The 25,513-nt window shown below is 41.1% G+C and overlaps 2 protein-coding genes across 8 annotated transcripts in view; one reads left to right on the top strand and one right to left on the bottom strand.

Moving 5' to 3' along the window:
• Positions 1 to 6,734: 6,734 nt before the first annotated feature.
• The window catches only part of LOC116157877 (uncharacterized), a 696,771-nt gene continuing 677,992 nt past the window's right edge, over positions 6,735 to 25,513 (bottom strand). The window contains exons 16-22 of the mRNA XM_064495094.1: positions 19,497 to 19,609; positions 17,549 to 17,680; positions 15,198 to 15,265; positions 9,975 to 10,213; positions 9,600 to 9,725; positions 9,324 to 9,499; positions 6,735 to 8,222 (exon numbers count right to left, since the gene is read on the bottom strand). The gene's annotated coding sequence lies outside the window, so the exon portion shown is untranslated. The remainder of the gene's footprint in view (positions 8,223 to 9,323; positions 9,500 to 9,599; positions 9,726 to 9,974; positions 10,214 to 15,197; positions 15,266 to 17,548; positions 17,681 to 19,496; positions 19,610 to 25,513) is intronic.
• LOC116157898 (leucine-rich repeat-containing protein 37A) overlaps positions 21,419 to 25,513 on the top strand; it is a 196,702-nt gene continuing 192,607 nt past the window's right edge. For 3 of the 7 annotated variants that reach the window (XM_064495076.1, XM_064495075.1, XM_064495069.1), the window contains exons 1-2: positions 21,421 to 23,482; positions 24,724 to 24,889. The gene's annotated coding sequence lies outside the window, so the exon portion shown is untranslated. Of the gene's footprint in view, positions 23,483 to 23,515; positions 24,253 to 24,723; positions 24,890 to 25,513 lie in introns of those variants that run through there. The other 4 variants (XM_064495078.1, XM_064495077.1, XM_064495074.1 and 1 more) reach the window with 3 other exon arrangements.

Raw genomic sequence — 25,513 nt, 5'->3', positions numbered from 1 at the left:
AATTTAAGCAATTTAAATGTACTGTGATGGATATATTTAGACTTAGTTTGATATCTTATTTTGTATTTTCTATTTATCATGCTTTTTTCCTTTTTTTTTTCTTATTTTAGTTTTTATTTCAATTGGTTATATGTGTATATACTTTAAAGAATGAGATAGTTTCATTTGAGGTTTGTTTAGGAAAATATCTGTATGTTGTTCCTTTCTTTCTGTTTCTTCTTCCCCACGGGCAATCACTTTCTTACTTCCTTTGTAACTGATTTTTAAAATATTTACTCCTGTATTTCTAAATGGACACGCCTGTGGTACTGCTTCTTGACTATTAAACTATCTTGCAACTTAAGCCCGCCTTCCATGTTTTGCTCTGCCATGCAATGGAACATCATTCTGCCATAAAAAGGAATGAAGGACCACAATGTATGTTGCATGGATGAACCTTGAAGACATGCCAATGGAAGAAGCCAGTCACTTAAGACCATGTGTTATGTGATTCCATGTCTATGAAATGTCCAGAATGGGCAAATCCATAAAAACAGGAAGTAGATTAGTGGCGGAATTGGGGACTGACTACTAATGGGGACAGGATTTCTGCTTGAAGCAATGAAAATGTTCTGAAATTAGATAGTGGGGATGGTTGTACACTCTGGTGGATGTATTTAAAACCACTGACTTTACAACCATGGAATTTATTTAATGGATGTAAACTATATCTCAGTAAACAAGCAATCTGCACCTCTGTGACCATGAGGAAGACAACAGCCTTAGTGTCCTAGCTCAGAGTCCTCTTGAAAGCAAAGCTTGTGATAAGGTCTCGAGTGTTAGGCGGTTGATCTGGGAGGTCTTGGCAGGAAGCTGGAGAGTGGGGCGGGCAGAGTGAGGGACGGAGAGAAAGCCACTCTGAGTGTGATACTGAGGTCTCTGCCATGGGCGATTTGGGCTCAGTTCTGGTGGGGACCTTCTGCAAAGCCTACAGAAGGCTTCTCCAAAATTGTGAAGAGTTAGCGGTAGAAGTACTCATCCAACAGCTCCCATCCCCTCTGTTTAAGGGCCGCCCCTGGAGGTCTTAACTCCAGAAGTCCTGGAGCCGAAACTTCAAGTGTGTTTCACTTGAGCCCCTGGGAAGACTTGGCTAGAGCTTTGGCTGAAATTGGAGGAGAAGCTGAGAGGACATGAGTGGAGACACAGCAGCATCTGATACACGGTACTCTTGCCTGCCCTCCGTGCTCTTCCCTCCCCGCTCCCACATTCTTGTGATCCCAAATTTTGGCACCAGGAACTAAACACAATAACATTAATGATGGTTATTTAGATTTGCCAATATATTTAGCTGATTTATTTGCTCACTATTTCTTATTCCAACCCACTGCATCTTTCTAGATTCACTTTTTCTTTCAAATGATGTCTGAAAATGTACTTAATCTACCATTACTCTCCAAGGACAGAATTGCTGTGTTCACAACTGTAGGTCCAACTTTGTTATCCTTTATCCCTTTGAAAATATTGTTTTATTGTTTTCTGGCTTCCAGTGTTGCTGATGAAGACTCTGATGTCATATTCTTATTCCTTGTTTTCTGGTACTAAATTTTTTTTTCTTGATCTTTGATGCTCTGAAGTTTCACTAACATGTGAAATGAGTATAGATTTTTTTGTTTGTTTGTTTTTTCACCATGCTTAGGATGTGGTGAGATTTTTTTTTCCTAATCTAAGGATTTTTTTTTTTTCACTTCTGGAAAGTCCCCAGCCATGACCTCTTTGGCAGTTTCTCTTTATCACCCTTTCTATCTGTCTGTTCAGACACATCTGTTTATTCTCCTTCTGTGCCATTGGGCTATTGACCTGAGACAAACAGACCACCATATGTTTCTCCAACAAAGATGGGTTTATCTGGGATTGCCAGAGAATTGCAATCTGGGGTCTGCAACCATGGTGAACCATGTGCAAGTCCCCACATGACAAGGGATGGAGAACACTCTTATAGAGAGGAAAAGGAAGTTGGGAGGGCTACAGTGAGCAAAGAGTCCATGGCTTTTCAATGGCTGAGCTCTTGGCTGGAAAGAAGAGAACTCTTTCTTCTTCCTGGTTAGGCTCTGCTATCGTGGCAAGGGAAGAGAGCGCCCCATTCTGTTCTGTCAACTATTTAATTGAGGTTTCCCTTTATTAATTTTTTTCACGCTTTAAAAATATTAGTTTCCCTTATTGGTATTATTGTTATCCCGATTTTATACATGAGGAACCGCAGACCTAGGAAAGTTAAATAGCTGCCCATGGTCACACAGTACGTGGTGATGCTACGATTCACACCCAGGTGGTCTGGCTCCATAATCTATGCTCTCAACCACAATGGCCCGCTGCCTATCGAGCTCAGACTGAAAGGGACCATGTCCTGGATCCTTTACCAACTTCTGGCTATTCATTTCCCATCACCTACAGATGCAAATGGAAGCATCTGACCAGCATCTCAAACAGAAACAAACAATGAGGAAAATCTGGGTGACAGAAGGGACAACAGGTCCTCTGAGACATACATATCCATCTCTCCTCCAATGGTCACTGTTCAAAAGCAACAATCACAGAAATATGTGATGGTTGTGACTTTCTAATATTTAGAATCTTCCTACTATCAAAGGGGTTATATTTATCCTGAGTAGCTCCAGAGGGCAGGTTTATGACTAATTCCACTTCAACAAATAGTTTTTTACAGTCTATTAGGTCCTATACGGTGCTATGGGGTTTACCTCCAAGATGCCACTGAATAATGGAAGTTAAAACAGTAAAGACCAGTGTATTCTTATTCCAAATAATTATAATTTTCAGTTCTATAAATTCTATTTTTTTATTTTTTATTTTTAATTTTTCTGCTGAGATTCTACATAATTTTACTCATTGGTCACATGTTTTCCTTTATTTCAGACACATAAACAGACACATCTGTTTATTCTCCTTGTTTGCCATTGGGCTATTGATCTGAGACAGACCACCAGATGTTTCTCCAACAAAGATGGGTTTATCTGGGATTGGCAGAGAGTTAAAAGAGTTATAACAACTCTTTAAAATCCTTCTCTGGTGAGGCAGGATCAATATGGCAGAGGAGGAAGACCCTGAGCTCACCTCCCCCATTAATCAATCAAAATGACAAATACATACAGAACAAGTCTCAGTGATAATGATCCAAAAATGAGCAGAATGACTCTTCTACCACCAAGGGTGTAAGGAAAGAACCACATGGAGTCTGATAGGAGGGGAAGAGAAGCAATCTATTAAGAACCCACACGCCTGGTGGGTGAGCCAGAGAGGAGCGGCTCAGGGATCCTCCCTGGGGATCAATGGATTCAAGCCACATATTAAGTAAACCAAGCCTTAGGGTCCAACATCAGGAAGATAAGCCCCTTTATCTGGTTTGAAAACCAAGAAGGGCTTACCAGAGGGCTGGAATAAGCTGAGACTGCTCTTGAAGGACTTACGCACACACTTGCTGGATCCCAGACCCAGTAGCAGATAGAAAACTGCCTTGTGCTCTGGCCAGCCTGCCAGGACCACCCCAGCAGGTCCCTCAGCACACACCAGGCTCTGGCTCCAGCACATCCTGCTCGGCCACTGCCCCCCACTGAGAAGAAGGCCACCACTGCCAATGCACACGTTCTCACCAGGGAAGGAGCAGAGCCAGGTCAGGCCCCAGCCCTGCCTCTAGCCAGAGCAGAGCCCACAATTGCCGGTGTATGTACGTACCATGGAGGGAGCAGAGCTGGCTCGGCCAGGCCCTGCCACTAGCCAGGGTGGAGACCGCCGTTCCCAGCATGCACATGCGTGTGCACACTGGGGAAGAAGCAGAGCCAGCTCAGGCCTGGCCATGCCTCTAGCCAAGGAGGAGACCACCATTACCATGATGCACGTGCACGCATGCACCAGGGAAGGAGACAGCTCAGTAATGCAGCTCCAACATCTCAGCCCTGACTGCACCACAACCAAGGCATCCACACGGCGGGGACAGGTAGAACCAGCACAGAAATATAGCCCCAAGCCCTCTGGCCCGAGCCACACCCCCAACCAAGGCAGAGGCTGCCATCACACTGGGGAGAAGCCCAACTCCCTCAGGGCTCCTGCTCCAGCCCCTTGGGCTCTGGGCCCATCCCTGATAGGACTACAAGCTAGGAGAAGCCACAGCTCACATCTGGCTCAGCTCTCCCCTCCAACTCCAGCCCTACCCCCCATCAAGGCAGCGGCTGCCAGCACACCCCAGGAGAAACTATGGCCCCTGCTTACTTCAGATCCAGTTCTCACACCAAAGCCTCTGGGCACAGGCAGGCTGCACAGAGATGTTCCCACACAAGGACAAGCCTTCAAGACCAGGACAGGCAGCTGTTTCACCCGATTTCATAAATATAAAATACAGAGAAACTTAAACAAAATGAGAAAACAAAGGAATATATGTCAAATGAAAGAACAAGATAAAACCCAGGAGAAAAAAAAACCCTAATTTGAAGCAGAGATAATTTACCTGATAAACAGTTCAAAGCAATAGTAATAAAAGTGACCACTGAAAGCAAGAAAAGAATAGGTGAATACAGTGAGAATTTCAACAGAGAACTAGAAAATACTGAAAAGGAATCAGACAGAGCAGAAGAATACACTAACAGAAACAAAAAATACACTAAATGAATTAACAGTAGATTAGGTGACACAGACGAACGCATAAGTGATCTGAAAAACAGAAAAATGTAAATCACCCATTCAGAGCTGTAAAAAGAAAAACACATCTTAAAAAATAAGGATAGTCTAAGGGACCTCTGGGACGACATCAGCCATGCTAACATTCACATTATAAAAGTCCCAGAGGAGAAAAAAGAAAGGGGTCTAAAATGTATTTGATGAAATCATGGCCGACAACTTCCCTAACCCAAAGAAGGAAACAGATATCCTGGTATAGGAAGCACAGAGAGTCCCAAATAAGATGAACTCAAAGAGACCCACACAAAAACATGTAATTAAAATGGTAGAAGTTAAAAATTAAAAGAGAATTTTCAGTCACATCCATAAGGCTATCAGCTGACTTTTCACCAGAAACTTTGCAAGCCAGAAAGGAGTGGCATAATGTATTTAAAATGCTAAAAACAAACAAACAAACAAACAAACACCTTCAACTTAGGATGCACTACCAAGAGAGGTTATCATTCAAAATTGAGGGAGGAATAAAGAGTTTCCCAGACTGCAAAAACTAAGAGTTCATCACCACTAAACTGACCTTATGAGAAATGTTAAAGGGTCTTCTTTAAGTGAAAAAGAGAAGGCTGTAACAGGAAGTAAGAAAATAAAGAAAGAGAAAAATCTCAATGGTAAAGGCAAATATATAAGAAAAGCAGTGGATTAATCATTTAAATAAGCTAGTATGATGGTTAAAAGACTGAAGCTGTAAAATGAACTATAACCACAATAATAGGTAAGGGGTGGGCATCAAGATTCTGTTTGCCATCACACTGACATGTTATATATGACATCAAGGACACAAAATGTGGTTGGGGGGTGAACATGTAGACCCTTCAGAATGTGCCTGAACTTAAATGACTGTCCACTTAAAGCAAGTAGCTATAGTTATAGGTAGACACACATGAACTCCATGGTAAACACAAATCAAAAACCTACAATAGATACACAAAAATTAGACAGAAAGGAACCCAAACATAACCCTAAAGAAATAAACCGTAAGGAATGAAACTAAAAGAAAAAGAAATTAACAGGGAAGAAACACAAAAACAACCAGAAAACAACAACATGGCAGTAAGTACCTACCTATCAATAATCACTTTAAATGTCAATGGACAAAATGCTCCAATCAGAAGACACAGGGTATCTTCTAGACTATTAAAACTAATAAGTGAATTCAGTAATAGTGCAGAATACAACATTAATATATAGTAATCTTTTGCTTTTCTATACACTAATAATGAACTATCCAAAAAAGAAATCAAGAAAACAATTCTATTTACAATCACATCAAAAAGAATAAAATACCTAAGAAGCAATTTAACCAATGAGATGAAGGACCTCTACTCTGAAAACTCTAAGACGTCAATGAAGGAAATTGAGGATGGTATAAATACATGAGAAGACATCCCATGTTCACAAATGAGAAGAATTAATATTGTTAAATTGTCCACACTACCCAAAACAATCTACTGATTCAATGCAATCCCTATCAAAATATCCATGACATTTTTCATAGAGCTAGAGCAAAGAATCCTAACATTTGAATGGAACCACAAAAGACCCCAAACAGGCAAAGCAATCATGAGAAAAAAGAACAGAGATGGAGGTATCACAGTCCCTGACTTCAGACTATGCCACAAAGCTACAAAAAGCTGCAGGGTACAGCTCACTGGCAGAGCACACACTTAGCATGCACGAGGTCCCGGGTTCTATTTACCTCCATTAAAAAAAAAAAAAGAACAGTATGATGCTGGCACAGAAACAGACACCTAGATCAGTGGAACAGAATAGAGAGCCCAGAAATAAACCCATGCACAAATATGGCAAATGTGACATAGGAGGCAGGAATATACAATGGGGAAAAGACAATCTCTTCAATAAGCGGTGCTCGGAAAACTGAACAGCTTCATGGAAAAGAATGAAATTAGAACATTTTCTTATATCATCCACAAAAATAAATCCAAACTGGATTAAAGTCCTAAATGTAAGACCTGAAACCATAAAACTCCCAGAAGAAAACAGACAGTACACTATTTGACACTGGTCTTAGCCAGCAATTCTTTTTTGGATATGTCTCCTCAAGTAAGGGCAACAAGAGCAAAAATAAACAAATGGCATCCAATGAAACTTAAAAGCTTTTTCACAGTGAAGGAAACCATCAACAAAATGAAAAGGCAACCTACTGAACGGGAGAAGGTATTTGCAAATGGTATGTCTGATAAGGGGTTCACATCCAAAACGCATAAAGAATGCACACAATTCAATATGAAAAGTTCCAGGAAAAAAAAAAATCACAAGGCTAAATGAAGCAACCAAAGCTATTTAGCTGCCTTGATGGTAAACGGAAAACTAGGATCCTGCTGGGACCACAGACGGGTCATGGACAGATCCCTATGCCTTAGCCTCTCTCGGACCAGTTCACAGCAGGGACACAGCAGTAGATTCTCAATCCTTTGGGGGTTTGGGTACCCCACAAAATTAATAGTCTTCAGTTTAACAGAACTTGAGATTAGTCCAAACAACTGGTCCAACAACAACACGTTAATTAAAAGGGTGCTGATTAAATTGCAAGGACACATTTCTCATGGGTTCTATAAACAAGTAAAATCAGCAAACATTAGCAACAAATTCTGAGATAAACAGAAAAGGGACGCTGTCTGGTTGTGGTTACTAGGCTCAACGTGCTGTTCTCTGAATGCAGCTTCCTGGGAAGACATATACTGGCATGATCATACCCTTGACCTGGAGTTCTTCTCCGTTCTTCTCAGAATGGACAAAAATTAGAAGTTCTTTGATACCGTGAGACAAAAGTAAAAATTTAAGCAGATACCCTTGACCTGGAGTTCTTGTCCGTTCTTCTCAGAATGGACAAAAATTAGAAGTTCTTTGATACCGTGAGACAAAAGTAAAAATTTAAGCAGATGCAGCGATGGCAAGAATCATCATTCAACATGTCCAGCGCATGAAGAGTTTGCATACACATAAGGCTTGTATATCCTTGTTCTACCGTCCTTAATTAATTTCTTGAGTTACAGTGTTTTATAATAACAAGAAACTGAGATTATATTCAATAGCATATCACCAAAAAAGAAATACATTTGATTTACCATTACTATTATTATCATCATCATTATTACCAAGCTATACTTATTGAGGTAAGAAGATGAAAAATATTAGAAGGGAAAGATAACTGCCATGTCTTAGAAGAAGCTGGTGGTCGAATACACAACCCTGCACACCCGTGGATCCACAGTGAACACCGGTAACTACCAGATTTCAGCCACCCCTGGTCTGCTTTTCCCAGGAAGATGCAATGCAGGAAGGACCAAAGCCCATTCCTCCCGATTAGTGGAATAATATTTAAGAGCGATAACTACTACACGTTGTTTTCTGTTTCAATGTGAGGAGATGGTTTAAGGTTGAGAACTCAAAGGGAGGTCCGTGGCTCAGCAGCATCAGCACCATCCGAGAGCTTGTTAAAACGCAGAATCAGGCCCCCCTCAGAACAACGGAATCAAAACCTGCACGTTAACAAGAGCCCCAGGTGATCTATATGCATATTCATGTTTGAAAAGCACTGGTTTAAAGCATAAATAGATAAATTAAGAACCTATTTCAAAAGGATCACTGAAAAGTGTCAGGAACACAGGAAAGAAAAGACTACAAACACTGAAAATAAACAGCATAAATGTCTCTATAATTGGCCTTACTCACTTTTAACCACTAGTAGAACAAAGGCTGTACAGAGCAAGACCTGTCCTTTACCGCCCCACACATGTGCAGCTCAACAGCGAGACCGCCATGGAGCCAGCCCATGCCCACGCCAGCACCCTGATTTATAACGTTAACGCAACCAGCTTCATTACAGTGACTCTGCTTCCCAAAGGATTCATGACGGTGTCTCTATATTTTGTGGTAAAAGCAGTAGGAGAACGCAAGGGAAAGATACATTTTCATCTGATAAAAGAAGTATTTTTTAACTAGCTCATTCTTTAAAATACATTACAACCTCCAAAAGCAGTGCTTTACTTCCTTTAAATGTAAACCAAAATTCTATTATAACAAACGTAGAACTGGAGGTTTCCAAATTTCCTGAAGATGAGAAAAGTGAAATGATTAGAACCCAGGTCTTCTAACTCCCAGGCTCGTGCTCTTTCTGCTGTAGCAATTTGCTAATTTACAGCCAAGTATTTGCAACTGCTTTTCTGGTCTAGGAGAATATTTATTTTCAAATTACGGTTTTTCTCCTAAGTGCTTAATAAAATGTCAGTTCAAGGGGAAGGATATAGCTCAATGGTAGAGAATGTGCTTAGCAGGCACAATTACAAAGTCCTAGGTTCAATCCCCAGCACCGCCATAAAAATAAGTAAATAAATAAACCTAATTACCCCCTCCAAAATAAATGTTTTAAAAAAAAAAGTCAGTTCACTGTTTTCATTCAACCGTATTATCCCAACAACACAACATTTTCCAAATACTAAAACCAAACAAACTTATTTTTAAGAATTCTAAGGGGAGGGAAAAAAGAAGTGGTTGTAAGTACTCTTAAATGAACTCGGCTGTGGGCTGGAGGGTGGAGGGGGCTGGGGAGGGCTCAGTTATGTGTTCAATAGAAACCTTACCTCTTCCTTGATGCACAGGAATTAGCTTTCAGAGCCAGCATATCATAGACATAAAGAACTTTGCTGTGAGTGCTCGTGGCTAAAACCTCTTCTCCATTAGCACTGAAACAAGCCTTAAAGATTGGAAACATTTCCAAACAGATGCTCTGAATTTTAGGATTTGTTTTTCCATCAACCTATAAGGAAGTACAAAATATTCCTTTTGCTTACTTCCACAAACCCTGTATGCTGAGTATAAACACTTCTCACTACAAGTCTTCATTTAAAAATGCCCACCTGAAAGAGTGATTTAGCGTCATCTAGTCCAGTGACCATCACAACCTGTGCACGGGGGTGGTACTGCACAGACGAGACCCGAGCAGTGGTAGGACGTTCAGTGTTAGCGTGTTGGCAGTTCTTCATCTACAGAAAAATAAAACTGGAATTTTATCAATTCAAACAGGTTAACATTATTTTCTTTAAAGCATAAGAAAAAACATTATAAAGTAGTTCGCAATGCAGAACAAAGTGCACTGGAATGGTAACCAGAAGAACACAGCTCTGCTAACAACCAGCAAGTCATTCTGCTGTAAAAGAATCCATTTTTACCATCTTTCAAAGAAAGGGATTAAATCATTAAGGCCTTAGAATATAGTTACTTCCCCAACATACATCCATTCGGGTTGGGAGACTTTTATGTCCAGAGAAATTTTACTTAAAACTCCTACTCCGGCATCTGTGCATTCATGGTACAGAGGTAAGAGGCACTGGGTAGGCATCCCCATGGTTCTCCGGTTGGCAGTTGCTTGTGTTCTCCTCTCAGGGTACGTGGTTGATAGTTTAAAGCGGTGATGAGTTCATGCGTCATTTGGACTACTTTCAGTTATTTCTGTTTTCACAGGTTTTCTCCTCTGCATTAAAAATTCAATTATATAGAAAACAAAGTATCATATATATGTTTTGTTTGAAACCACTGAAGTTAAATTTTTATGGTGATTACGTTTTTTTTGAACTCACTAATTCTTATTTTTTATTTATGTGTAATTAATTTACAAATGGTGACTGCATTTTCAACAGGGGTGAATTCACCCCATGTGGAGTTAAATGAATTATCTTCATAGGGTGAGGAGACAAAATCACTCTAATAATTTACCATAATAGGGTCCCCTCTCCACCAATACACATGCCACCATTTTATAATGGGGAAAATACCTGTGTCAGAGAGAAATCTGGTCATTGATATTTAATCAAAGCAAGTGCTGGGTACGCACTTGGTTACCACAATAAACAAGAGAGACAGTGATGAATTAGAAGGTAACTAGTAGGCCACTTTAGATAGGATGGCCAGGAAAGACATTTCTAGATGTCATCTGAGCAGAAAGGTAAGAATGAGTTGGCCACTGGCAGTGTCTGAAGAACAGACAAGCAGAAGAATGAGTAAGAGCAAAAGTTCAGAGGCAAAAACGGGTCGGCATGTACAAGAAACAGAAAGAAGGCCTGTGTGGCCTGAGTGAGGAATAAGAGGAAAGGAATGTGATGAAGATGCAGGCAGAAGCCAGATCGTGTGAAAGGCAGTGTAGACTGGGGTAAGGAATTCACAAATTTTCAGAGTAGTGAAAAGTGACACAACATGCTGTTTTATTTTTCAAAGATCCCTCAGGTTACTGTAGAAAGAGCAGTTTGGAAATGGAGAGTCTAGTCACAAAGCTGCAGTGCACTGGGTGAGAGATGACAGCAGTAGAAACTAGGCTGGTACCAACAGAAAGGACAAGAAATGCAAAAGGAGAAATCAAATCAGATTCCCAAGATTCCTGGGGACATAATTTAATCTTATCCATCACTTCTGCAAAAGGAAGAAACCTAACATAAATATTTATCAAGGCAAGATGACAGCAAGCACATTTAATCCCCCAGATAAAGGGAGTCAACACATTTGTAACTGGGAAGCATATTGGATTTCAAAGGTAATTAGCTAGAGAGGTCCAGTTTCACTGACTCTCACTTTTAAGATTCCTTTAGGAGGAGTGGCTGATGTGGATAGGAAATTCCCAGTCCTTTGCAACAAATCATCTTCATCCTCTTCACTTTCATCTAAGTCAAATAAACCCACAGGCTGATCTTTAGAATCAATGAGATGGCCATTACCTACCCCAAACATCTATAACTAAAACTTCAACTCCCAGTCTCCCACCCTCAATCATTTTATTTAACCTGCAATTGGTAAAAGTAAAACAGCAAAAGAAATTTGAAGGAGACGAAAATGACGACAAAGACCTCAATATATATGGTTAAAATCAAAGCCTAACTCTGGAACCAAAGACACACATTCACAGATGGTGACTGAAACAACATGAAATGAAATAAAGTTGTAATAAGAGTCAGCATTTAATTTAAAAGGAGAAATTCAGATTGTGGCAAAATTGGCAACAGGGTGAACAGCAGATCTAGCTGAACAACTCACATGGAAAAGAACTAGAACTTCTAGGTGACTGAGAGCTCAAAGTCAGCAAACCGTGTATCTGAACTCCAAAGAGAGGTAACAGGGCTGCTTTTCCCCTGGAGATGACTGATGGTTCCAGGAAAGAAGGCTGAGACGCTAAGTAGAGTTTTTAAAACACCTGTAGGGTTAAGGAGGCAAAAACTAGCATCAAAGCCCTCTAAGGTTGGTAAATGGTCTGGCAAACCAGTAGGCTTTGGATTGTTGCCACAAAAGAGTAACATAAAATTAAAGGTGAAGTCAAAGAATTATGAGAAAATCTCCCAGCAGCTGAAACCCAGCTTTGAATCCTCACACTCCCTCACTAGAATAAGATGCTCAGGGATTGCTAGTGCTCCTTGGCCACCTACCCATAAACAAATGCACAGATCCTCTGGCCAAAGACGTCACTGTCCGAGACCTCTAATTAATCAGTAGTATTGTTCTCCAGTGAAACATAACCAGGTCAATAATGACAAGGTACGGCAACTTGACCTGAAACCTAAGGAAAAATACACAATTTTCATAGAAGATCTAGATAATGGAATTATCGGACACAAACTTTAAAAAGATTATGTTTAAAATTCATAGAAGAAGAGATCAGACTTGTGGTTACCAGAGGCTAGGGGGTAAAGTGAGGGGGAACTGAATGAAGGCAGTCAGAAGGTACAACTTCCAGTTATAGGATAAATAATTACTAGGAATATAATGTACAACATGATAAATATAACTCTGCTGTACATTATATATGAAACTTGTTAAGACAGTAAATCTTCAGACTTCTCATCAAGAGGAAAAATATTTCTTTTCTATTTCTTGAATTTTGTATGTATGTGAGATGACAGATGTTCACAGAACTTATTGTGGTAATCATCATGCTATATATGTTATCATCATGCTATATACCTTAAACTTACAATACAGTGCTGTATGTCAATTATAGCTTAATAAAACTGGAAGGAAAAATAATAATAAAAAATAATTTTATGTTTAAAATTTTTGTTTAACATATTCAATATAATTAGAGATAAGACTCAGAACTGAGCCAGAGAACTAGACTATCTAAAAAAAAGAACCAAATGGATACTTTAGAACGGAAAATACAGTAATTAAGATTAACACCAATTGGATGTTTTTAACACAATATCAAAATTACGTGAAGAGTGAATCAGTGGTCTGGAAAAAGGATCAGAAAAAAAAAAATATCCAGACTGAAGTACAGAGAGCAAAAAGACAAATAACACAGAAAACAACACAGAATATATATATATATATTTTAAATTTAACATACGTGTAACTAGTATTCCAGAAGGAAAGAAAAAACAAAAACAGTATTTGAAGACATAATAGACAAGAATTTACAAAACTTCAAAGAGCACTATAAAGACCAAGCAGAACACAAAGCAAACTAAAAAGACTGAGGCAGGAGTGGAGGGAGGATTAAATTAACAAAACAGCAACAATAAAACAATCCATAATATTAAGAAATTACTACTGATTTCTGAAGGTGTATGACGAAAGCATTATAATTATGTTTAAAGGGGGAAGTACTTCTCTTTTAAAGATACTCGGTGTAGTATTTATAGGTAAGAATACCAACATGTTGGAGGTAACTGTGAAGCGGGGTGGTAGTCACCACTCTGCCAGTAAATACACCCTGGACAAGTCGCTTCGAGCTTTTTGAACCTGACTCCCCTCATCTGTACCATTAAGGTATTAGACTTGATATCCCAGATGGTAGCAGACTGGCTCACTGTCGACCTAATCCATTTCCTTTTTCTCCTGGGCACAAAGACAAACTGTATTTCTTGGTATTCCATGCAGTTAGTGTGGCCTCGTGACTGAGTTCTGGCCAATAAAGCGCAGGTGAAAGTATCATGCACCACCACCAGGACGGGCCAGTGAAGACCTCCCTTGGTGAGCCCCGCTCTCTTCTCCTATAGTCACATCTCGGGCAACTGTGGACGACCCAGCCTGAAGAGGGCAGAACCTCTGTGAACCTGGGTCCCTGAAATAGAGCATCACCTTCCCACTACCCCAGTTTTATGTTTACTCACATAAAACAAATTCTCCTGGGATCTGGGAGGTTTTCTGCTTCAACAATGAGCATAAACCTATCTTTAATTACACGGATCTAAAATGTTGTTGTTCTATGAATGCAGCATTCTAAAATGGATAATAAAATTATATTTCAACCAGGAGAGCAAATTGGTGACCAAGGATTGAAAACTGTGTCATGTAAAAACAGGTTAAAAGACAAGAGACGATTAACATATTTAAAAATGAACTTGGAAAGACATTTTGCAAATAACAAACAGTTTATATGAAAGAGAGGTAAGATTATACCTCTTCAAAAGGTAGGACTACAGAATGTAGGGAGATTTAATTTCAAAATAGTAAAAAAAAAAAAAAAATTAGAACAATTAGTTCTTAAAGAAAAGAGGAGAAGGGGAAGAGATACTCCAATAAAGAGTACAACATTATTTGAAATATTTAAGCAGAGGCTAAATGATCATCTGACAGATGTTGCAGAAGAGGTTCTTGCAGTGTCAGGCCACAGCACAAAGAGTCCCTCAACCTCTAAAAGTATCTGGTCAGAAACCAGAAGGTAAATTTCTACTTAATAACAAACAGAGTTTTCTAACAGAATTATATAAAACAACTGGCTCTTTGTAAGGTCTCCCTATTCTTGAACACCATGAGGACTGACAGTGGTGGGGAGAAAGGAGGGAGAGGTAACGGTGGAAATCAAATAGAAGTTCATCAGGTATCAAAGATGCTAAGAAAGGAGCTCCTTCATTAAATGGGAAGATATACTCTAGAGTTCCTCAAGAATTTCAAGGTCAATTCCAACTCTAAAATTTATAACTCCAAGCACTCAAATCAGATCTTGGCCAAATCATCCATATTTAAAATATCTAAAGTCAAAGATCAAAAAAGCAGAAAACAGTTTTGGAATAAGACAATCTTAAAATCTAGAGTTTAAAGACAGGTTTTTATAAAGTGAGTAATCATCTGGGTCTGACGTGACATATACTCCTTTGAAAGACATTCCATTTCCTAGAGGACAGCTACATTAGCTGCCATGTATGTCTTCAGAAGGGGCTCTGAATCAAGAAATACTACTACTATTCATTTTTACTTAACCCTATGCCATAATGCAACATAGTTCTGTTAAGGAAAAAACTCATAGAATTCATCCATTATTGTCTTTACAGTGGATAATACGGTATTAAAAGCCTTACACTATTGTGAAAGGGCTTCCCTCAGATGAATGGTAGACTATAAAACCAGACATTAAAAAAAAAAGACATATTTCAAACACCAGCTATTAATGAGCCTCATAAGAAAGCTCAAATTCACAACAGAACAGGAATAGGGATCTATTTATTAACTTAAACAGAAGTGTCAACACTCACCATCTGAAGATGTTTTCCATCTATTGGTCTCTGCCCAGGCAGGTACTCCCCCCATGGCATGATGGAATCTAAGCAAAGACATTAAAAAAATTTTTTTATAGTAACCACTGTATTTTCATAGAGCTTGATACATTTAAAGAGTACAGGACAGGTCACCCTTGAGAGTTATGTACAGAATCTCTTTCATAAAAGTTATTATCTTTAAGAACAGAAAGATTACTCACACAAGGCAGTCCCAACTTGCCTGCCATGAACTTCTAACCATTTAAGCTAGTCCTAGATACATCCTTGTTGTTAATTATTTACATCTAGTTATATAGCTGCCTTGTTTGCGTATATCAAAACACCAGATCTTGGCACTAAGTAAAGAAGTCTCTTTGTAGTTATACATCAGTGCTACAGCACACAGAGTACACAACAGTACAACAGAGCACGTCTGAAAAAAAAATGACTAGATGAGTAAAAGACACAGAACTGTACCACATATCTTTTGAATACATGGGAGCATTTCACATAGGAAAAAGTAACCTCAAGAGAAGCATGACAGTTACATTCTGCAGGGCTGGCCTATGGAAGAGCGCCAACAGTCATTTTCACTGTTTAACACAGAAATACAGACAAGTCCACCAAACTAAGACCACTAGCCATAACTAACTAGAAAGCTGAACAAAATATACGAAACTATTCTCAGAAACTGGACAACAGGCAACATAGGACCATGATCCATAAAAGAAAGGAAATAAGGTGAGCCCTGCCATCACTGGGATTTTCGCCTCAAAGCAATTTTTTTCTTTTTTAATGGAGGTACTGGGAACTGAACCCAAGACCTCGTGCACGGTAAGCGTGTGCTCCACCACTGAGCAATACCACCCCCCAACCCAGGGCATTTTTATAAGACCCTGACAAAAACGAAGGAGAAAAAGATCAGACTTGAAAGAAGGTGAGACAACAGGAATTTGAGGGACAGTCAACTGCAGAAAGAGCTCCAGAAATCTCTGTATAGGGGTCCACAGACACTTCTGCAGAATACTAAGCTGCACTCTTATGGGATGAAATTCCGTGAGATCAAGTAAAGAACTACTAGGGAGCTGTAAGTTGCGCAGAACCTCACCTCAGACACTTGAGTTCAACCTGTCAGAAGGAAGGTCCTTATTGAACACTCAGGGCATTCAGAAGAGATCCCAGAAGGGTCATACCCTAATAATGGGGCTAAACCAACCTAGAATAAATGCTACTCTAGAAGAAAGCTAAAAATAAATCTTGAAAAGACCAAACTGATCTCCGACTCAATTAACTGCCTGCCAAGGCAAAGTTCAACACTAAAAGCAAAAAACAAAATCGACACTGAACAACATTCACGCTGCCCAGAATCCAGTCAAAATTACTAGATATGCAGAGAAGTGGAAAAACATGAGCCATAACTAGGAGAAAAAGCAGTCAGTAGAAACACAGAAGTGACAGACCTTACAGAATTAGCACACAAGGACTTTAAAATAGCTAATACAAACACTGAAAGGAAGTATTGAAAGGAAGTATGAACATAAGAAATCATAAAAGGAAAATAAGAACTAAACAAAACAAAAGATCTAGTTGGAAAGATTTCCTAAAGCTAGAAAATATCTGAAATAATAAATGCACTAAGTAGGTTCAACAGATTCAAAAGACTACATATTATATTATTGTATTTATATAACATTCTCGAAAGGGCAAATCTGCAAGAACGGAAAACACATCAGTTGTTGTCAGGGGCTAAAGGGGTTAGAAGATGAGAAGGGCTGACTACCACAGGGTATAAGAAAACCTTCTGGGTGAGGGCAGTATTCTGTGTCTTGATCCCATGTGTTAACTGTCCTGGTGCTTACATAACTGTATGTGCTGAACAAAATTCACTGACTGATACTTCAAAAGGGTGAATTTCACTATATGTAAACTATACCTCAACAAACCTTTTTTAAAAGTGCAAGAAATATAAAAAATGTTCTCAATACAAACAAAAACAATATTTTAAAATGCTTTTAAAGATTTGTAAGTTTGAATTAAAAGTATCAATATAAAATCATTATTTCAAAATATGTATTTCCCAGCTCTGTTCAACTAAAAGAGCCTAGAAGTTGTGGAATAGAGATGGTTTACCAAATACCAATGGACAAGTAAGTAAAAGAGTGTTATTGATTATATGTGGGTGGTGGGATTACAAGTTTTTTTCCAAAAAGTTTTTGTACATCCTTCCCAATACTAAAACGGAATCATGCTTCCAAATGCGCTTAATGTTTCAGTGGAAACCTGACTACCCAAGAAGCTGTTATGGCCAAAGACTGAGCAAATCAAAATAAGCTACTGGTTACAAGTACCTCTTGTTAAAACAAATGGAAAAGGACATTTACTCTTCTTTAAGTCTCTTTTGTAGCTCATCTTTTGAAAGTTTACTTTCAGCAGTATTTTTCATCATATCTTTCTGCAAACGATCGTTCATCCTGTTAACCCTATAAAAAACAGAACAGCATGCTTTAAGTGACTTTTAAAGATTCAACATAAAAGTTGTTGCCTTTAGTATTTTGAGCAAACAATATAGGTCAGGATTTGTAAGATGTGGAACATCTCAATGCATCTTATCCATTCTTCCCCAAGCTAAAAAGAATCTCCAGTATTTCAGATCATCTAGTATATCCTTTGAAGAGTTAATATTTCAAATTCAGAATGATTTCTCTAGACACAGCTTATGCCATTCACCAAGATAAATTCCAAGTAAATTAGAGTTAAAAACATTTTTAAAAAAACTTTAAAAAACTGATTAAAGAAAAATATAGGCTAATATCTCTCTCTGAAGAACTTTTTACTGTTAAAAACAACAGCAAAAGAAAAGATTCACAAATTTCACTATATAAACACTTAAACATTCTGTGTGTCAGACAACATCAAATTAAAAGGCAAACAAAAAGCTGGGAGAAAATGTGCAATAAATGCGACATACAAAGGTTTGAAATTCTCAAAACATAAGGCACTGATGTACTAAAATCATTAACAAATAGTCTTATCCCGCCATTTGAAACAACATGGATGAACCTGGAGAATATTATGCTAAGTGAAATAAAACAGACATGGAAGGAAAATACTGCATGATCTCACTTAAATGCGGAATCTGAAAAAAGTAGAGTACAGAGAACCAAAGAGCAGAATGATGGTTGGAGGGGTGAGGAGGTGTAGGAAATAGGGAGCTGTTGGTCAAAGGGTACAAAGTTGCACATATGTAGGATAGAGAGCTAATGTACAGCATGCCTGTACTTAACAATACTGAATTGTATACTCATAATTCGTTAAGGTAGCAGATTTCAGGTGTTCTCACCACAAATAAAAATAGTAACTGAAAAAAAAATGAAATACTAAATAGCTTGACTACAGTAAAAATGTTCTACCTCTATAGCAAATCATCATAGTCTATACCTTAAATATACACAATTTTCATTTTAAAAATAAAAAATCAAAATGAAACAGTTTCCAGTAGACAAATAAATAAATACATCATAGAAAACACTTCTAAGAAATACCAATGACTAACAAAAAAAATGTTTTCTCAACACAAATTAAGTAGATATTTCCCACCCATTAAACTGACAAAGTCTGAAAAAAGGTAAATCTTTATTTTTTAAAATGAAGTGAACGGACACCTTTCCTTGGGAAGGTAAACTGGTAAAACCTCGGGGTCAACCTGGCTGTCTTTACCAAGAACCATAAAATTGTCTGCTCTTTGAGTAACTCTACCTCAAAGAAACTTTCTTAATAATTTAAGGAATGGGGAAAAGTTTATGCATAAAGATGCTCAATATCAACTTACTAAAAAGAAAAATAAAATGCTCGCAATACAATACATTCTCATCTATTAAAGTACACACTGTGCATGCTAGCTGGTTTTTTTTTTTTAGCCTTTTCTCAATTTCAGACACTGCATTAAGAGCTCTACATATACTATTTCATTTAATCCTGAGATCCTTGATATAGCTACTGTATTTCCATTTTACAAACAAGAAAAGGTAGGTTCTAAACTTGCCCAGGATCTAGGAACTAGCCAAATTAGGTGGCAAACTCTCATCTGACCCCAAACACTGTGCTCATAGCTTTTCTATATGGCGTAGGAGAGAGATGTATGCCAACATGTTAACAATGGTTGGGACTATGAATAACTTTTCCAGTATTCTTCAAATCTTCACATAATCATATATTCAAAAAAAGAATTTTCTTAAAACTGCAAAATCACTTTTAAAGTATCCGGAGAGATTCCAAGAAAAAACTTAGGCAACCTACATCTCCTCATCTTCATCTTCTTTATCCAGCCAAACTGGCTTCTTTTGAGGTGGAAAATCTTCTTTTGCTTCATTCTCCACTTCTGAGTCACCTGAGTCTTCCTGTACCTGAACCTAGGGAAGACAAAATGCCCACAAGCACTGAGTTTCTCATATCCTGTGGTGGCAGACACTCACACCTCGTAGTTACTATACAGCTTGCAGCATGCTTTGTTTTCATGGCCCTCTGAGGAAACAATGGGATTCAATGCTACCACAGCAAATGCTGGAGACAGAAAAGAAAAGGAGATTAAAGAACGGCACTGCATGCTGGACATGGAAGGGAAGATGGAACTGCCAAGAAGAGAAAGTCAACTTGCTGAAAAGAAAAGACCAAGTAAGACAAGAACAGCAAAAGGTAAGCTGATGGGGGGGGGGGGGCAGGAAAAATCACAGAACTACAGAAATCATGGGACCAGAGACAGACTTGCATCAATACAAAATAACATGACTGTCATAATTAAATCCTATTTCATATTCTTAGAATATCTCTTCCCCACTTTTCTAAACTGTTCTTGACCCCCTACCCCCTTAAGAAACTACACAATCAAAACTGAATCCAGACCACAGAATACCCCCTGACTGAACTGGACCTTGAGTCAAGTCAACTTAAACTTTCCCAAAACTATACAACAGAAATGTCCAAATGATTTCTATTTGCTCCACTACTGGCCTATGAGCCCAACAAACCCCACCTCACTTAGACTGGCTCTTTTCCTGACTAGGAAACTTGTCACACGGTTCAGCGTTTTCCCAGTCGTATTTCTCTATCTCTCAGCTAGATTCTGTAACCTCTCCCATAAGCACCCAAAGGTGGTCTGGCAATCAAATGATACTTGTTAGGTCCACAGTCATTTACCAAACTGAGTATTCTCAGTAAGCCTATGCTTGCAACCCTATGAAAAATTTCACAGACCATACCTCTACACACACTTATCTCCCTTTCTCAAATGCCTTTATTTTTTTTCTCTTCAGCCCTTCACTAACAAACTTGAACTTTATCTTCTGCCTCTGCTATTAGAACATAACCTCCAAAAAGGCAGGGATTTTTTCAGTTTTCATCCATTGCTGTTTCTTCTCCAGTGCCTAGAACAATGCCTGGGACTCCCCATCGTGGAAGAAAATCCAAGTATAAGACAAAAAAGAAAGAAAAAAGAGGGGAGCAAAAAATTATAATCAATCAAGCAGGGACTTCATTGCCAGGAATGAAATCTGGCACTAAGAAGGCTCACAAACATTTGTTGAACAGTCGTTCTAAAAAGCTAGCCAGTCAACTACTTTGAGAGGCTGTTAAAACACAAGACTCCCAGGCCCGTGCCCTCGAATTCTGATTCCACAAACCAAGTGGAACCCCTGAATCACGGCAAGGTATTGAGGCAGGCAATGGAACGACCAAAAGGGAAGGAACACTGAGCCTGGGGAGAAGATTGTGAGGCTGAGCCACGAAAAGATGCTCACAACTACATTTCGGTAAATAAACGTATTGAGCGCCTGCTGCATAAAAGGCTTAGCCGCTCCCTCGGGGGCGGAGAAAGGCGCGGCCTCCGCCCTCCGGAGACTTTCCATCTGGCACCCCTCGAGCCCGCGTTCCCGGCTCCCTCCCACCTGAGGGCTCCCCGGCGCCACAGGTCGCCCAGGCTCCGGCCCGGAGGCTCGCCGCCCACCGGGCGCCCAGCCCACGCGCCGCGACCTCCCTCACGCGTCTCTCCTCCGCCGCCGCCGCGACTGCCATCGCAGCAGCCGCTGCCCGCGGCGGGGCCGGCGGTTTCCGCTGGGATGAAAATGCAGACTTTCAGACCGGCCCGCCTGGCCCCATTCGGGCTCTCCGGTCTGGCTTCATTGGGGTCTAGCGGGCCGGTGTTGCTTCCGCTGTCCAGTCAGCTCTCATTCAGCTCCTCCGTTCCCGCGGCATCTCTCAGTTTAAGAAGGAACGCAGGCGCTCACGGGGAACCTCACTGCGCGTGCGCAGCGCAGCTGAGGCGAACGGGCCACAGCCTTTACCCGCCTGAGCTGCGAGGAAGGGAGGAAGTATTCCAGAGCTCGGGGAACGGAGGGGCCGCACGCGCGCCGCGCCCTGCCTGCCTCTGCGCGGGAGGGTGGAGAGGGGAAGGGTCGGCCCGTGTTGCCTCGGTGCTGTGGGTCCAGTGATGTCCCCCTCGCGCGCGCCGGGGCGGCGAGGCGGTTCCGGCGTGCTGTGATTCCCCTCCCCCCCGCCCGCCCCTCCGGCGGCGGGAGGCAGACGGTGCGCTGCCCAGGCGCGCCCGGCAGAGACCCCCCAACCCCCGAACTCCCCCCTCGCTTGGGGCGGCCCGAGGTGGGGAGGGGCAGGCGGCGACGGCCTCCAGCTTCCCCCGGGCCAAGCGGCAACTGCCGAGGAGCCGGCGGCGGGCGGAACCGCGGCTGCCGCTGAGGAGGCGCGAGCCCTGGTCAGGCCCCGCCCCCACCCACCCCAGCCTTGTACCCAACCATGGACTGAACCCAGAGGCCCCTGGTTCCCGCGTTAGGCGCGGCCTCCCGTGGCCTGGGCACGTTGGTCAGTAGCGCCTGGACCCTGGGACTGCAGGGGTCAAGGGGTTGGGGTACTGCGTGTGGAGGAAGGGTGATGGGGTATGAGGAAGAGAATGGTGGAGGCAGAGTAAAGGGGAAAGTTACAGAGCTCCGCTGGGCCAAGTGGTTAGTGGTGGCAGGTGGGAGTGTGTCGGAGTGATGGGAGTGCAGAGTGGGGAGTGACTGGGGACAGCTGTGGTGTTCAGGTGCGGCATGGAGCTGGTCTGTTGCCATTGGAGGTGAGGGGTGCAGAGTAGCTGGCTTCATAGCGTGAATTAGAATAGGAGCAGGGTGAGACCTGCTGGTGTGGAATAGAGAGGCAGAAGGGGCTAGGGGCCGTCATTGAGTAGTGGGACTAAGGACAGGTCTTGAGAAGTGAGCGAGGTGCTGTTTGCTCAGAACAGTGATGTGTTTGTGGTGTGCTTTACAGAGAGGGAGAGACCCAGGAACCTGAGGGGAGTGCATTGGGGAGGCATTGAGGAAGGGCAGGACTGAAGGATTGTTCCCCCATTGTCTGCTGGGCCCCTTCCCCACCCAGCAGGAGATGAGGAGGCCCTGATGAGAAAGATCTTTGTGAAGAGAGGGGCAGGTCCAGGTCTCTAGGGGCTGTTACAGTTTTGGAGGGCCCAGCAGGCTTTTGGGGCTCCAGTGCCCCAGTGGTAGGGGATGGGGTTGTCCTAGTGTCTTGAGTCCCTTCCAGTGTTGGCTACTTTGTTCCTCTCCTGTTGCCTCGATGTCTACTTTTTCTTTTGTCAGCATCTTACAGAATCAGGTCTTGAGGCCAGTGCCTCACACAGGGGCCCCCCTAGGCCAGCCTTCTGAAGGCGTGGGCCGGGGTGGGGCAGGGAGGGTCAGCCCAGGTCAGATTGATCTAGACCAGGGGGAAGCATGGAATGATGGGGACCAGGGCTAGGGCGGCTTCCTTCTCTCTTCATGGTCTTCCCCTAGCAGGGGCTTCCTCTGCTGGTTCCACTTCCCCCAGGGAGCCCACTCGAAGCCTAGGCCAGCCCCAGGAGCCCAGCCAGGGGTGGGACCCAGCCTAAGGCTGGCTCTGCTACCACCTAGCTCCTGGAGCAGGAGATTGGACCCCTAGGACTGGTCCCCTGGTGAGGGAAGAACCATCCTGTGCATATCCTTAAGGAGACAACTGGCACTGTTGCCTTCCCTGGGCAGAGACTTGTAATGATTTTCTTGTCTGCCTCTTAGTCTGTGCCCATGTTTTTTTGGAGTTAACCACGTCCTCCCGTCTTGTGGGCAAGGAGGCTGAATGAAAAAAGAAAAAAGAATAATGCTTTGACTTTACTTGTATTATTTAAATTTCTTTGAATATATTTCTATACATCCTATCTAAAGTTGAAATAGAGACATAAAACTAGCAACGTAAGAAATCCACAGTAATGTGTAAGTTATTTTTTAAATTTTTAAATTTTATTTTTTTAATTTTGTTGATTAAGTTATACTCATTTTACAATGTTGTGAGTAATGTGTAAGTTATTTAGAGAGTTAACACGAGATACTTGGACTCTCAAAGAAGCTTGCTAATGCAGATGATGCTAAAAGAATGCCAATTTAGTTGCTTATAAAATGTATAGAGGTATGTGTGTTCCTTCTCACAGGGGTTAGTAACTTGGGGAGCGGGGCTGCTACAGATTCAGGTCCTATTTCAGTGGCAGGTCCATCTTATCTCCCCTTCAGTTCATATTCTCGGGCAGGAGCTACAGGATGACAGGACTAAAACAATTTACTTCCTTTGCTTACCCTCAAGCCTGTAATAGGCTTCTGCAGGACTTCCTTGGTTGCTTTCATCATCACCTTCACCACCAGAGGTCAGGGAAACCTGATTAATCAGGGGCCCTGAAAGTGATACAGAAAAGTATTGATTTAAAAGTAATATTTATTCAGGGCTTCCTATGAACTCATTGCCTAAACTGTGGTCCTATTTAATCTTCACAACGACTCTTATCAAATTGGTATTGATAAATCTCAGGTGTACCCAAAATAAGTCTCTGTGTCAGGTTGTGATATTTTTAGGCCTCTTAGGTCTTTAGGTTTGTCTGGGCACCAGACGTAAGGCAGTTGAACTTAATGCCCTTGCCCTAAGCAGCTCCAGGTGCCAAGAATTGGCCAATTTCTACTTTGGATTTAATGGATGGTCAAAAAGGATCATAAAGGTAAACTGTAGATTTTCTTTGACTAAACAGACTCCTTTCAACATTGAAATCCTAGACTTCAGAGAGAAGATTAGAACTGGGTTGTGGGGAGATGTGAAAGACAAGTTTCTGAGCATTGACCTTCCATGTAGAATTAACGATAATCTCATTGACTTGGTGGTGGTGTTCATAATTTTCTCCAGTATCTGTATGGTGTATAATAAAAAATTGTTGTCCATATCTAGTAATTCATTTGCAAGCCTTACTTGATTTTGAAGCAACAGGACACCTCTACTATTAAGTGGGCTTGCTGGAGTTTAGTTTTTACTTATAATAAGAAAATATCTTGAAGAATTGACTTTAGTTCAGAGTCCTGGGTAGGGATGTAACTCAGTGGTAGAGCATGTGCTTAGCATGCATGAGGCCCCGGGGTCAATCCCCAGTACCTCCATTAACAAAAAACAAAAAAACTCATCACCACAATTCTACCAGCTTCAGGATCTTTCTGACCTTCAAGAAAGGGAAAATGAAGATATTGTGGCACAACATCAGAAGCAAAGCCTGGAGTTCTGTGCTTTAGAGGTGTTGTTGCTGTCCTATGAGGGCAGGAGTCCTGGAGCTGGCATGGCCGAGGAACCCTTGCACAAGCTGGAGGAAGGTCTGTTTTCCAGTGTGTGGTGGGTGGTGAGGGGTGGGATTTCTCCTTTTTCCTTTCTTTCTAAAACTCTTTTTTTTTTTCTTCAGTTACATCATCACCCTGGCTAAGCAACTAAAGCCCTGAGCAGAGTTTTTCAGCCTTGCCATATAGGTTCTTATCTTAGGCAATGCCTGATAGAACCTTTAACTCTAAAATTTTAGAGCTGACAACCTGTCAAGCTTAGGAGGGAAAATTTTTTCCCCCCATTTTTGGTTAATAATTTGTTTTGTGCTTAAATAGTCCTTTCCAATACAGATTTCTTGTAGCCTTCAGTTATCCCAACAGAATCATCATCTAAAGATTTAAACTCTTGTGTAAATGTTCAGTCCTTTGCTTCCTATACAAGGACTTGAGTGTATAAAGTCAAATGTAGATCCCTAGAAAGGTTTTTCCAGCTGGTACTGAGTTGTTTTTTTTTTCCTAGAACCTGTGGCATTTGGGGTTAGGGTTTTAAGTCAGAGGCAGGTCTGTTAATGGAGTGGAGGAGGCTCCACCATCCACCTGAGTGGCTGATGCTGTGGGAGAGGACAGACTATCTGCACCACCACCAAATCTGTCTCATTGTACAATTCCAGCCGTTTATGC

Source organism: Camelus dromedarius, chromosome 16, assembly GCF_036321535.1.
Source record: "Camelus dromedarius isolate mCamDro1 chromosome 16, mCamDro1.pat, whole genome shotgun sequence".
Lineage (NCBI taxonomy): Eukaryota > Metazoa > Chordata > Mammalia > Artiodactyla > Camelidae > Camelus > Camelus dromedarius.
Note: the sequence above shows the minus strand (reverse complement) of the source record. Positions and strands in the feature narration are given on the sequence as shown.